Raw genomic sequence first — 13,267 nt, 5'->3', positions numbered from 1 at the left:
TGACCAATGAGTAGTCATTCAAACTGTGCCCCACCTAATCAGTGTTGGCAGTGCATGTAATTGAGAATTGTGGAAATCTTTACCTTCCAGTCACAGTATGCATTACTGTGCATGTTAATATAATGAAAATGCACATGGTGTAGATCTGAAGAGGGGCACTGTATATTTTTTTACAACCAGAGCTTATTTCCCACTGCTGTCCTCATCACTGTTGAAAATAATTGCCTCTTAACTTGATTGTGCGAGTCTGTATTCTGGCAAGTCTACAGTTTTAATTTGTACTTGTTTGTGAAACTTCAGAGTCCAGTAAATTCCTGTCTCATTTTTTTAATGCTCATCGAACCAGCATTGATTGGACGGCCTTGTTTAGACACTTACTTACCGAGCATCAAATGAGTTTTTAATACATTGTGTCAGGAAAGCCGAGGCTGACAAGCACGATAAACTGAGTTCTGGAGCCATTTAGCACCTCTGCTGCTCACTTTACCATCAGATATGTCACAGACCTCTTCTAATTGGGCCCTGACTGCGGCACAAAATGGCTGCTTTGGGGGATGTTATTGGGAAGGTTCATCTTGGTGTCTAATGGCTTACAGACTTTTCCTCATTAAGTGCAAAAAACAATAAGTATTTGCCTTCTGTTGTGCCCCTCCTGAGAGAAGGAGAATGAGATCTACAGGTTTTCTTTTATTATTATTTGAAGATACATTTCCTGTAATATCTGAGCATTTTCATTAAATGCTGTGTCAGAACAATAGGCATGGGCTTGGTCACGAAAAAACTACTTGAAAATGTGTAGCTTTGGTCTTGGGAAATATCCTCTCTTTCTCTCTCTCTGTCTCTCTGTCTTTTTCTCTGTTTTGCTCATTCTCTCTCCCTGTCGTGCGTTTCTGTAAGTGCGTGTGTGCATGCGTGTAAGGCAAGGGATACTGTAGGACAGTTTAAATGAGACAATAACAAGGAGTGTTGACTACTACCACTATTGAGTAAGGATAATTGAATCTCTCAGGTAGTCTCATTTGACTTGATGGCTTCATTTAAACGAGCTGTTTAGTCCTCCCTCGGATATTTCTCACCACCTTTCCTACAGTATATTGTAAAATCAAAGCGCAGTAGCCTTCAGCGCGTATACAGCACACACTTCTGTGGCTGCTGAAGTACCTTTAGAAAAGGTGAGAGGATGTAAACTTTTTCTGTCCCCAGGTAAGATTATCCGTCTCGTGGCATTTCACAAAAGACAGGTTGACACAAAAAAAACATATTCCAAATGTCTTTGCAGTTCACCCGTCGGATCTCATGATCTTATCATGCGAACAGCAATACCCAAGTGCACTGGGCCACTTGGACAGCAGTCTTGAGATAAAGCCAAGTGTTTTAAGCTCCTGTCTTTTAGGAAGTGTCTTTTCCCCAACTTTCCTGTGTTACTGAACCAGTCGTATTTCTAACCCCAAGGACACCATGTTTCCATATTTGAGTGTCATAGAACTCCTGGCGAATTGTGTTACAGTGTATCAATGTATAAATCTGTGCCTTGAAAGCACCATGCTGTTCTTGTCACAACTTCTCAGAGATGGAAGAGAAAAGAGACTAAAGACAAAGATGATATAAAAATAGATTGAAAGATGCTGAAGGCATCATTGAATAGCTTTAATGCGGTTTGAATCTGTGCTACTGCCCAGCAGGGGCGTCGTAGTGGGGGTAAAAGTGGGACTGATTACCGGGGCCTCAGAATGGAACTCGGGGGGGTGGTGGGGCGGGGGGAGTCTTGAATAGGCCTGGAAATTCAATGCCTGCTTTTGGCTGCAATTTCAAATGTAGTTGGACTAACTAAATTTAATATTGACTGACTAAATAGGTTGAGAGACTGAATCTGAAAGTTACCAAACAAAAAAAAAAACAAGAAAATAAAAATAACTGGATGCCAATCCTGCCTATGGGCTAGAAGATCATAGAACCTCTGGGACAACGTAGTTCACACTTTCATTTCATGACAGGTGGATTTGAGCTTCACCTGAATTGGGCTTTTTGGGGGGATTTTTGCCCAATGCCTCTGGACAGATTATGGCAATACGGCTCTTTTTGGTCCTCATATTTCAGAGTCCATGGAAACTTTAACTCACTTAATACCTTTTTTGGGGAATTTATTTAGGCTATTTTGGTCCATAAGTTCCCAATTCTCATTGATCTCTGGTTTTACGGAGTGTGGATCCTAGCATTGAGTGTCCATTCCCTAGACTTCTCTGGCTCGCAAATTCAGGGGAAATTGTAATACTTATGGCTCCAGACAGTTTAATGAAGCTCTCTGCCACCTTGAACAACAGACACCCAGAGAGCAGATGTGTGGCATTGCCCAGAGTGCTGATTTAGGAGTGATAATATTGTGTTTAGGGTGGATAATGGCATTTATTTAATGTATTCTTTTTTATTAACTGCAAGGGCAATGCTGAACAGCAAAGGTCTCTTTGAGAATCTATTTTTAGAATACTACTAACAGGATTTTAATTACAGGTTACCAAGTGATGGTTCTCTCACCTGCTGTGTAGCCTTACTGTCTATTTAAACTGTCTATTTAAAATTGGGACCCTGATGCTAGCATGTGAATGAGTTTTACAGGAGCAACATGGCCTATCTAATCAAATACTATAATCACATTTCCTCTCCTCAGACTAGTTTGCCTGGGAGCAGTGGAAACCATATGTTTACGGAACAATTATAGATTCTTGTTAGTCATGCACCAGTTATACTGTGGGACTGCCTTGTATGTGTTGGCTCATTTTGTACTGCTAGGAACAGACTAGTTGTCAGCAGGACACACGGCCCTTTTCATAGTGTGTGTGTGTCTGTGTGTGTGTGTGTGTGTGTGTGTGTGTGTGTGTGTGTGTGTGTGTGTGTGTGTGTGTGTGTGTGTGTGTGTGTGTGTGTGTGTGTGTGTGTGTGTGTGTGTGTGTGTGAGACTCTTTAAAGCTTTTTTTAAACGTAAACACAACGTAACATGGTTTTATTATGCACACGTATGCCCTGAAAATGCTTTTCAGTGTGTTATTCAACAGGAAAACAATGGACCCTGGATGGACTTGTATACAGAAAGCTTTTGTTTTACATAAAAATATGATGCACACAGGCATTCACAAAGCACAATATGTCTGTTGCTACTTGGATGCAAATAGATACAAATATCTTGTGCTGAGCCAGTTAGACATCAATATGGCTTTCTTAGCTTTGTTTACCATTAATGTACTGTGAGGCAGATGTTTGTGAGGCCACAAAAAAATCCTTCTATTCATGGTATATCACACAAACGTTTTTATAGTATCTCTCCAGTGATTACTGGGTGTAGATGTTTCCTGTTCTCAGTTCAGTCATGTTGTATCATTTGGTGATTTGTCTCTCGTGTATGTCATTATGTGCTGCTTTTGAGGTAAGTATATTGTTTCTGTCATCTCAGCTTTGTCTGAACTATTTTAAATTGAATTCCTTTTTTAGCAGCTCGCTAAAAAATATACTCACTTGAATGTGTGGCAAAACATGTGAGTTATCTATTTGGTAAAATATTAAGATATATGAAATTATGTGTCAGCCCTGTCTGCTGTAGTATTTATATAAAATAGTGATTAGTCCCAGGAAACCGTTAAAACGAGCTCTTTGGCTTTAGTGTAGAGGATTTGTTGAACGTTTTGTCCTTCTAATACACTGGGCTTCATTGCTGTGGCCCACTCTGTTCAGTGTCGCAGTATGTGTGATATTGAGTCCTGGCTACACCGGTGTCGGCTGTGGCCCAAACGGCACTGTGGAATGAGTTTTTAATTTAACGTTGTTATCCTGGTCTCATTTCACCAGAGCGACCGCTCTGATCGATCAGCCGGCTCCAATCCGCCCTCGCCACACACAAAACGCTCTCTGTCTCTCAATCTGCTGCCCGTCTGGTGGACCGCGGAGTCAATAGGAGCAGTGGTTTGCAGTAGTCGTTTTCAGAGGTGAGCAGGTACATGTCTGAGACTCTCCTTCCCAATTAAAAATGAAACATAAAAACTTACGGTAGATTTCTGTGTCTTCAATCCATCACTCGTATGTACATCGCAGGTCTGCGGTTAATGTCGAGAAGACATTATTTATTGGGGAAAAAAGTGAAGACATCATATCACACTTGTTTGTCATCTTTATATAGTGGCACTTTTCTCAATGGGACCCTTGCAGTTTTGGGTGAGAAGATATCCTGGCTTCTGAATGTTATGCTTCATAGATGTCTTTTTCCGATTTTTTTGATATTTCCCCTCTGCTTTCTCCACTTACTAGGAGCAGAGTGCAGCTTAATTATTGACAACTTACAATGAGTATGAGCAGAGCGCGGGGCTTCTGCCAACATGACGAGCCATGTTAAGCGTTCAGCTGGAGGAGTAACTTCATAATGATGTCCTTCTGCAGTGTACTATGTCCTGCATGGCAATTAAGCAGATGATGATGGGCTAACTCCATGATCCTCTTGAGCTCTGTGACATCAATCAGCTCAGTTTTTGCAGAGAGAGATGAAGCAAAGATCTTATCCACCCTGTGTCATTTCAGTCAGCCCAGAATCCAGTGGCCCAAAACAAATGCATAAAAGTGCATAACAAAAATAACAAAAATTCTGAAGCGGAGCAAATTAAAAAATATGCATTTGTTAAGCCCGCCAAATTGGCTATTAAATTTTTCAAAAAAGGGAGCCGGGGGTTTAGAGAAGCGCGTGTGTGCTCAGCGGGCGTGAAAGGCCCTCTCGGAGCTTCAGTCAGGGTCTGCTGGGAAGGTGAGCTTTCTCCTGCTTGCCCTCCTTAAATTAACCCCCCCCCTAGGGAGCTGCAGAGTGAAGCTCCTCTGCTCAGGCCTCCGTTAATCCCTTCAGAAAGCAGCCAGGCGAGGCAAGGGAGAGGAGGCCCCAGGGAAGCCCGCCCAAGCCCTTCCTCACACCGGTCATCCGTTATGGAGAGGCGCTGTCAGAACCGGGCCCCTCACGCCTCAAACTTTCAACTTCCAAACTGCTGCCGTCTTCATATCCACTGTACTTTTGCAGCTGATGAGACCGAAGCGTAGGTTCTCAGCTTGGGGCCCGCGGGCTTCTGGGAACCGGAGCTTGACGCTCGCAGCTCCCCGGCGTTGACTGCGGGGCACTAATTTGAGTGTGTTTGTTTCCAGTGAAGGGCTGCCAGAGATGAATACGGTGCCGGTTCGGTTCGGATCTTCATTTGGAGCCTCTTGTGTAGAGAGCTCACCTGGGGTTTCGCCCGGGACTCGCATTGGAAATTGAAGTTTGGAGCGCTTTGATTTTTCTTCTTGTTTTCAAGTGTTCAGGTCTCCAGGTTGGTCTCACTCCAGTGCAGATGGCACCTGGTGGAGTCTATAGATGCTTGCTTTTAATGAACACCTGCTAGTGTTCTCCAGTTGTACACAGAATCCAGCTGCCTGTGTGATTGTGGCTGGTTTGAGTCTATTTGCCCAAATTGCCAAGTCAGAACTTGAAAGTTTAAGAAGTTGATCTGCCGAAGATCGTCTCTTGATTCGTCTGATGTTTTGATTTCTTGCTGTGAACCCACAATATACTGCATAAATGTGTAAAAAGATGGTTATATTGGACATTTAGAAAGGTTGTGTTTCTGGTTTAAAGAAGGTGCCCTCACTACCCCTCATGCCAGCCTAGCGATAAAGATTTCAATTTGTTCTATTTTGACTTCTCAGCAGCAAGTTTTGAAGAGTGCTGAATAAGAATGACGATGTCAATATTTTGTAAAATTACAAAAGACAGACAGTGATCCATTACTTCAAGGCATGATGAAATAAATGCTTTATAAGAGTTTGTTTCAGAAAGTGGAAAATTAAGTTTCAGCGGAATGTCCTAAGCTTGAATAATGGTCATCTACTGCAGTTCCTATAAAGGACAATAACATTGATATGTGCAAAGTTAGATATTTATGGATGTTTGTTTTGAATGTCTTTTTTTCCTTGGTTTTATATATTTATATATATATATATATATATATATATATATATATATATATATATATGCGCACTGTATCATTTTACTGTGCCGACGGGAAGAAAGTAGTATTCATATCTGGTTGTTATTGGTTGATTGGAAGGCTAGAGGTCTACGGAAGTGTTTATAGGCAATATTTATTATTTTAGCAGAAGAACAAAATGCAATATGTAAGGTTTTCCATATAAGAGCAGTCAAGGCTGAACTTACACAAACTTTTGGTTGTATAGACAAACGGCTAACCAAGTACTTTGGAACCGATTTTGCTTAATTTCAGAAGGTAAAGTCTAGTTCAAAGGATGTCGATGCTTGTTTATTAGGTTTCATAAAGTATTTATGCATATGCAAAACTGTGTTTTAGAACCTTCAAAATTCTAATTATATTCCTATTTGGAGATGCCAAAAATGCAACGCTAATAAAACTAAAAACTGTGGATTCAAAGGTCTAATTTACTTGAGCCTGACCATTAATAAGCAGACAAAATATAATCTTAAATTGCCTGTGCAATATCAGAAGTTCCCACAGTCAAGAATATATTTCAGAATATATTTGTATAATCTCTTTGGAATATATTTTGAAACAAACCATACTGTTCTAATTTCATCTGATTTTGCAAAAAGCAGCTTTGTTTTATTCATATCTATTCATTCAGGAATCCCTTGTCACTGACACACGGGGCCATATGCTTGAACTTGCAAATGACAAATGACAGGATTTACAAGCTTCAGTTGTTTTACTCCACATTTTTGCTCCTCAAGAGCACATTTAGAGTGTATACATATCCAAAGATGCTCTTGTTGGTAAGGGGTAGACTGACGCAACTGCTCCCTTCAGAGAAGACTTGTGAGTAGTCATCTAGTAATCTACAGGATTAGTAATCACTGATAATTATGGGTTTTACTGATTGGCGGTATTAGCTAATCAAATAATAATACTTGTGTTCGTTGAAATTGCACACATACTATGTTATAACTAACATCATTCATCAACACATTTTAACTGAAATGATAGGTATGAAGTTAGCTTGTAGCCTGCCACCCATAAGTACTTCCACTATGTATATTGCAAGTACTAAGGATGTGTTCGCGTGTGTGTGTGTGTATATATATACAGTGCTCCTTGTTTACTTAAACAACACCACCGATACCTTTAACTCTCAACGCCTTTCCCTCTCTAAAAGATCAGCAGCTCAATGGAAGCTGAAGTCAAAGTAAGAAGCTGGCAGGTTTTACGCTGCATTTCACAGCTCACAATGGCTTTGTAATTACTCTCAAGCAGCTGCATACAGGTGTTTTCACAAAGGAAACAATTCAAACCTTAGTGATACAGTTAAGATTTCCCGTCGTACGAGAAGTCTGCTTTTACAGCTGAGTGTTAGATCTTAGTGTTATTGACATTGTGCTGCATTGCACTTTTCAGCAGTTTAAAGACCAGCTCTTCAAGTAGATCTCTTTAAGTTCGGAATTTACATATGGAACCACTTTGACGTGAAGCCTTTTTGGAATTCATGCCAAATGAAAGAAATTTGACAATACATTACATTACATTATTGGCATTTGGCAGACGCTCTTATCCAGAGCGACATACAGTTGATTAGACTAAGCAGGAGACAATCCTCCCCTGGAGCAATGCAGGGTTAAGGGCCTTGCTCAAGGGCCCAACGGCTGTGCGGATCTTATTGTGGCTACACTGGGATTCGAACCACCGACCTTGTGTTTCCCAGTCATTTACCTTAACCACTACGCTACAGGCCGTCCCTTTTTTTACATTTTACATCCCTGAAGTAGAGGAGCAGTGCAGTCACCCTCTTCAGGATTGTCATGTGCGTTTGCTCAGGTTAATGGTTACAGCTTTATTGAGTAACTGAATTACTTAATCACTCTGCCAAAGAATATATCCTTTTTTTACTGTCTGTAGCAGGTAATTATGTAAAAACTTCACTAATCCTCATGGCAGTATATAACTTGAGGATATTAACACTGCCCACCGTGTTACCGAGCTACAACTGGAGTTATTACAAATTAGACTATGCAGTATTGTGGCACCATTGTAAATCACTGCTGCACTTTTTTAAATTATTTACCGCCGTGTTCCCCGAGGCCTGACTTTTCTCAAGCTAAAGGCAGCCTATTACAGAGCGCGTAATGAAAAGGGCGAGAATGAGTGCACTGACTACATTCGTACTGGCAACAAACAGCTGAATGAGCAGAACTGCAGCATTAATGTTTGTTTTTACATCGGGGGCTAGTTAAAAAATAAACCTTTCCTTATGCCTGCTATGCAATCCGGAGATTAGATTGGCTTTACAATCGCATCACACAAAGTTTTATCAAGCAGGAAATTAGAGTCTTGAGTTTTTTGGCTTCCTATTTATGAGAAAGTGCGGTGTTGACAGGGGAGCTGATTGCTCCCACACCTGTGCGACGCGTAAACAGGAACGCCATTGCAAGGCGTCTCAACTGAAAAGATTTCATTTTCACGAGATCTGTCATTTCTTTCATTGAGAATTGTCCTCGTGTTTAAAATCCGTTTTGACGCAAAATGTGAATCCCGTCTTCCAAAAAAAGTTTCAAAAAGTTTTTCTTATAATTACTGCCGTTATATGAAAGCTGTGTTTTGCAATGCAAATTTTAGAGTAATGCACTCTAAAAATAGTAGGCCGACAAAGAATTGAAGACTTAGTGGTACAGAGCAGCACTGCTTTAGATTAATTAACTGGCAGTCAAGTGTTATGCAGACCACTCGCAGCGGTTATCCGTGGGAGTTCCTCAAAATGCTTACCTACACAAAGTTTAATGGCTGTAACTATGGCACAAATAATGGAACTGTTTTGCCGCAATGGTCTCAGATTTGACACCTGCTTTACCTTGAAGCTAATAATTGCCTGTTATGCCAGTATTCATGATGCTCCCCGGCCTCGCTTGCCTTTGTTATGTGTGGGTTGTGCGGCCGTCACCGTGGTAGCACAGCAGTCCCGCTTTCAGCAGCTTTGCATTCTGGGTGTAGCTGTAGCTGACTCTACGGTCGTGTGGGAATTGACCTTGGAGACATTTGAAATTGCTTGATTTTGTCCTGTGTTTGGTCTTCCTGATTCATTGTTTATAGAAGTAGAAGGTCAAATCTCATCATTGTGAGGATCTTCGGAAAAGACTTTTCACTTAAAATAAAGACTCGTGGGGGGATTTCGTAAAAGGATTGTGATGGTTTTGCATTAGGGATTTGTCAATCTACAATTCATTGAGAGATCACGCTGTAGCATGAGGGAACCGCATTCTCCATTTCTAGAGCAAATTTTTAATGTTTTTTTTGTCGGTCCATTTTTTTATTTTATTTTTTTACATTTTTTGTCATTCTCTAAATTTTTCATATCTTTTTTTACATTTCTGGAGAAGCTTGTTCCTGGTCATTAGTGCTTTCTTTTTTAGGCATAACCTCTCCAAGTATTAAGCCTATACATACAGTGTTTTAGATCTAACCTCCAATCCACTGTTTCACTGTGTACTAAAAGGAACGGGTGACTTCAGCAGTGGCTGTCTGCCAGTACTCAAAGGGGCTGGCCACATTGTTAAAAATGCACCATGTATACCTTAGTAAGATTGTTTGCCTTAGATATTGTTTGTGAAAAATAAATTTTTAAGGGTAATTGGTAGACTTATTAGGTACACCTGTACACCAGCTTGTTAATGCAAATATTTAATCAGCCAATCATGTGGCAGAAACTAAATGCATAAAAGCATGCAGACATGGTCAAGAGGTGGAGCTGTTTTTCATGTCGGAATGGGGAAGAAATGTGACTGTAACCATGGAATGATTGTTGGTGGCAGACAGGGTGGCTTGAGTATCTCAGAAACTGCTGTTCTCCTGGGATTTTCACACACACTAGTCTCTAGAGTTTGCAAAGAATGGTGCAAAAACCAAAAAGAAAAATCCAGTGAGCTGCAGTTCTGCAGACAGAAACGTCTTGTTAGACTGGTCAAAGCTGACAGGAAGGTAACAGTGACGCAAATAACACATTTCAGCAGTGGTATGCAGAAGGGCGTCTCTGAACACTCAACACGTCAAATCTCTTAAGTGGATAGGCTGCAGCAGCAGAAGACCAATACGTCTAAAATACAGAATAAAGTGCTCACTGAGTGTACATTTTAAGTTGTTCTAAGCAAGGGCGTAGGTTTGATTGTTAGTTTTGCTGTACTTTTGGACCAAATGACAACAAAACCCTTGTAAAATTAGGGAAATTTACAATTAAGTTTACTGAATCAGTGCTGGCTCAACTTCAAAAATAGGTGTGAGCAAAACCAGCTTTTTACAAACTTGACACAGAGAACGGAGATGAGGTAAAACAAGCCATCACAATGTATGCTGATTCAAGGTTACACGCATTCTCTGTCTATAAGTGGCTGATTTGGCATTCTCTATGGTTATTCAATATGTGCAATGTCTATGTCCTAGTCATGTTGTGTACACATTAATCTGAGGTGTATGCAAACATTGAAATCTAACGGTAGTTTTCTTACAAGGTGTCAGCGGATTAAATGATTGTCATTGTGTTTTGATTGGGCCTCTTCTGTCTGAAGTGGTTAGTCTGAAACATGCGGCGATGTGCGTTTTAATGCTGCGTGAACGCACAGTTCTTTGAATGTAGACAAGCTTTCCATCGACTCATTAAAACAGATCATCTTCTATTTTTACGGGGACCTTCATGCTAATTTATCATGCAGAACAGGAAATTGCATCTTGCGGAGTAATCAAGACCTGCACGACACTGTCATTACCTGATTACCTTAAGGCTGCTCAGTCTCAGATTGCTGCCTCATTAGCAATTTCCCTTTTTTTTTTTCACAGCGCTAAACAAGTTTGGGAAATAACCTCAACTGGTAGCACCTGTATTGCTTCCCCAAAATCCACAAATGCCCAGAAGCAGCTTTGTGTCATGTGAAAAATGAAACAAATTTCAAGGTTCAAGGTGTGTCGCTGTCACTTGCTGACAAGTATATTTGCTATTTACAACAATGGCTCGTTTACACCGTTTCGGCAACCTGGGAGTTGACTTCTTTTTGAATGTCGACACTTAAATCCTTTTTAAAAAATAATAATAAATGCGTGCACATACAGTGAGCTCTAGTGTTTGTCTTCTTTCAAATGTGTGCTCACTGTATGTGATGACACTTGCTAAATGGAATAAATGTTGCATTGCTTACTGTAGGTATCTCAGTGTTGGTGTAACCAAGATGTAAAACAAGTGCTGTTACCTATGCTTTCTGAAGCTGCTGATGGTCTACAGTTTTTACATAGCATTTTGCTATTTTCTTGTTGTAATTTATTTGCTATTTTGAGTTTCTATTAATCTTGATGTGCACAGATATAAGATATTTGAGTTACTGTGAGGCATATTTATATTCTTCTTTTACAGTATGCTGTTTAACTCTGGGGCTGTTCCGCTGTTGTACATTTGATTGATAGCTCAGGTGTACATGTTTCAGTCAGTGCGAGTATGCTAAGACTCTTTGCCTCTTTGCATCTTAGTTTTCTAAAATTCTGTGAAACCTGTGAAATTCCAGATGATTTATTGATACCCATGATTTATTTTGCCTCTCATGGGTATTTCTACAGATATTGCGTTGTATTATAGGCAGTTGTCTTGTAATATATTGCGTGTATTGTTATCGTGGCCACGGAATCGTGATCGTATCATGATACATTGACCATTATATCCTGAGTTACCGTGTGATTCCTACCCCTTCGCAATAGTATGGTCCCAGATTTTTTGAAAAAAATTACTTCTCATTTCACTACTTTTATGTGCATCAGATGTTTTTAATTTGTTCATCACAGTGTGCCCCTAAGTCACTACTTTATATTAAAGCCATATATCGAGTTGCTCCGCTTGATATACACTGAATACCAGGTTTCCGTCTGCTTCAGTGTTGCCTCTCATTAGCAAATTGCCCTGTCGTATCATTAGTTTCATCTCACATTATCGATTTTCTGCTTACTCCTCTTTTTCTTCCAAGTTTCTGCTGTCATTTTCATCTTGTAGCTTTAGGCCACCTGTAATCTAATGTGGTGTGTAATCAGGAGCCAAAATGGAGGCATTCGCTTCCGCACGTGGCTTAATTAACTGGGATGCTATAGAGCGGCTGACGACTAAATGCCTCGGCCATAAACATTTTTTTGTTCATAACTGCAGATAGTAAAGGGATCACCAAGAGTGCTACAGCTCAGCAATTAGGAAAGCAATTTCCACTTGAAAGCGAGGAGCTTTGAGGCGAGGTTGAAATTTGAATTTTACCTACACTGTGCATTAGTTTCATCCTGGGAAATATTTTCCAAATAAATAAAAACACAAAAAAAAACTTGATCGTACTGTAAACTGATTAAAATGTAATGGGTCAAACGTGGAAAATATCGTACATGACATAAATAATAAATGCTCTTACTGCAATAAATGCGCAAATGCATTGAGGACAGATGCAATCATGAGGAATTGTGCAATCACGCAGCTCTTCAGGAAAGCAGCGGCTGCGGCAGAATCAATTGGCACCTTCACAGCACTGTAAAGGCCACAATCAGACCGCGGACGCCTCCCCACACACTGCCGACCGGCTGCACACGCCCGTAATCACCACCTCTGCCTCTGAAATGATGATGCCAGCTCTCTCGTGTCCGATACTCAGGAAACAAACGCAGCGGACAACAAACACAGTCACTTTCCGAATGCAGACTTTCGGATGTCGTGCGACTTAAAAAATTCAAAATGTTTTAAAAATGTGTTCACCGTTGCTTTCAGCTGCTCGCGATGACATTGTTACAGCTTTGAATAACAATTGGGCATGTGTGTTGGAGGTGGTACAGTGATTGTTATCTCTGAATTCATCTTCAATCGTGCCAAATTTGCTGAGACAGATCCTATTCTGTGTTGATACAGAAAGGGAAAACAATATTAGCATACTAATTCTGGAAAATATAACCCAGAAGAACAACAGTCTGCCTGACTGCAGGTTGTTGTGGAAATTTAAGCTTCTGGTGTATTGGTCCCTTTTGTTGTTCTTCTGGTTATATTTCCCAGAATTGGTATACTAACATTGTTTTCCCTTTCTGTATCAACACAAAGCTTGTTCTGGACCTAGGTGTTTCCCCAGAAAGTCTTCAACAACGCACAGTCAGGCTTATGTGGACTTTCTCAGGAAACACCTTGGCCCAGAAAGTCCAACTGTACTTCCCTCTAGGGCCTTTCAGCGCACTAGTCCCTGGTTATGGTTATG

At 40.5% G+C, this 13,267-nt stretch overlaps 1 protein-coding gene across 3 annotated transcripts in view; it reads left to right on the top strand.

Annotated features, from left to right (window-relative positions):
• Nucleotides 1-13,267, top strand: part of mad1l1 (mitotic arrest deficient 1 like 1) — a 238,460-nt gene that overhangs the window by 97,884 nt on the left and 127,309 nt on the right. The gene's annotated exons all lie outside the window — the stretch shown is intronic.

Source organism: Conger conger, chromosome 2 (assembly GCF_963514075.1).
Source record: "Conger conger chromosome 2, fConCon1.1, whole genome shotgun sequence".
Taxonomy (NCBI): Eukaryota; Metazoa; Chordata; class Actinopteri; order Anguilliformes; family Congridae; genus Conger; species Conger conger.
This window is presented reverse-complemented; position numbering and strand designations above follow the sequence as displayed.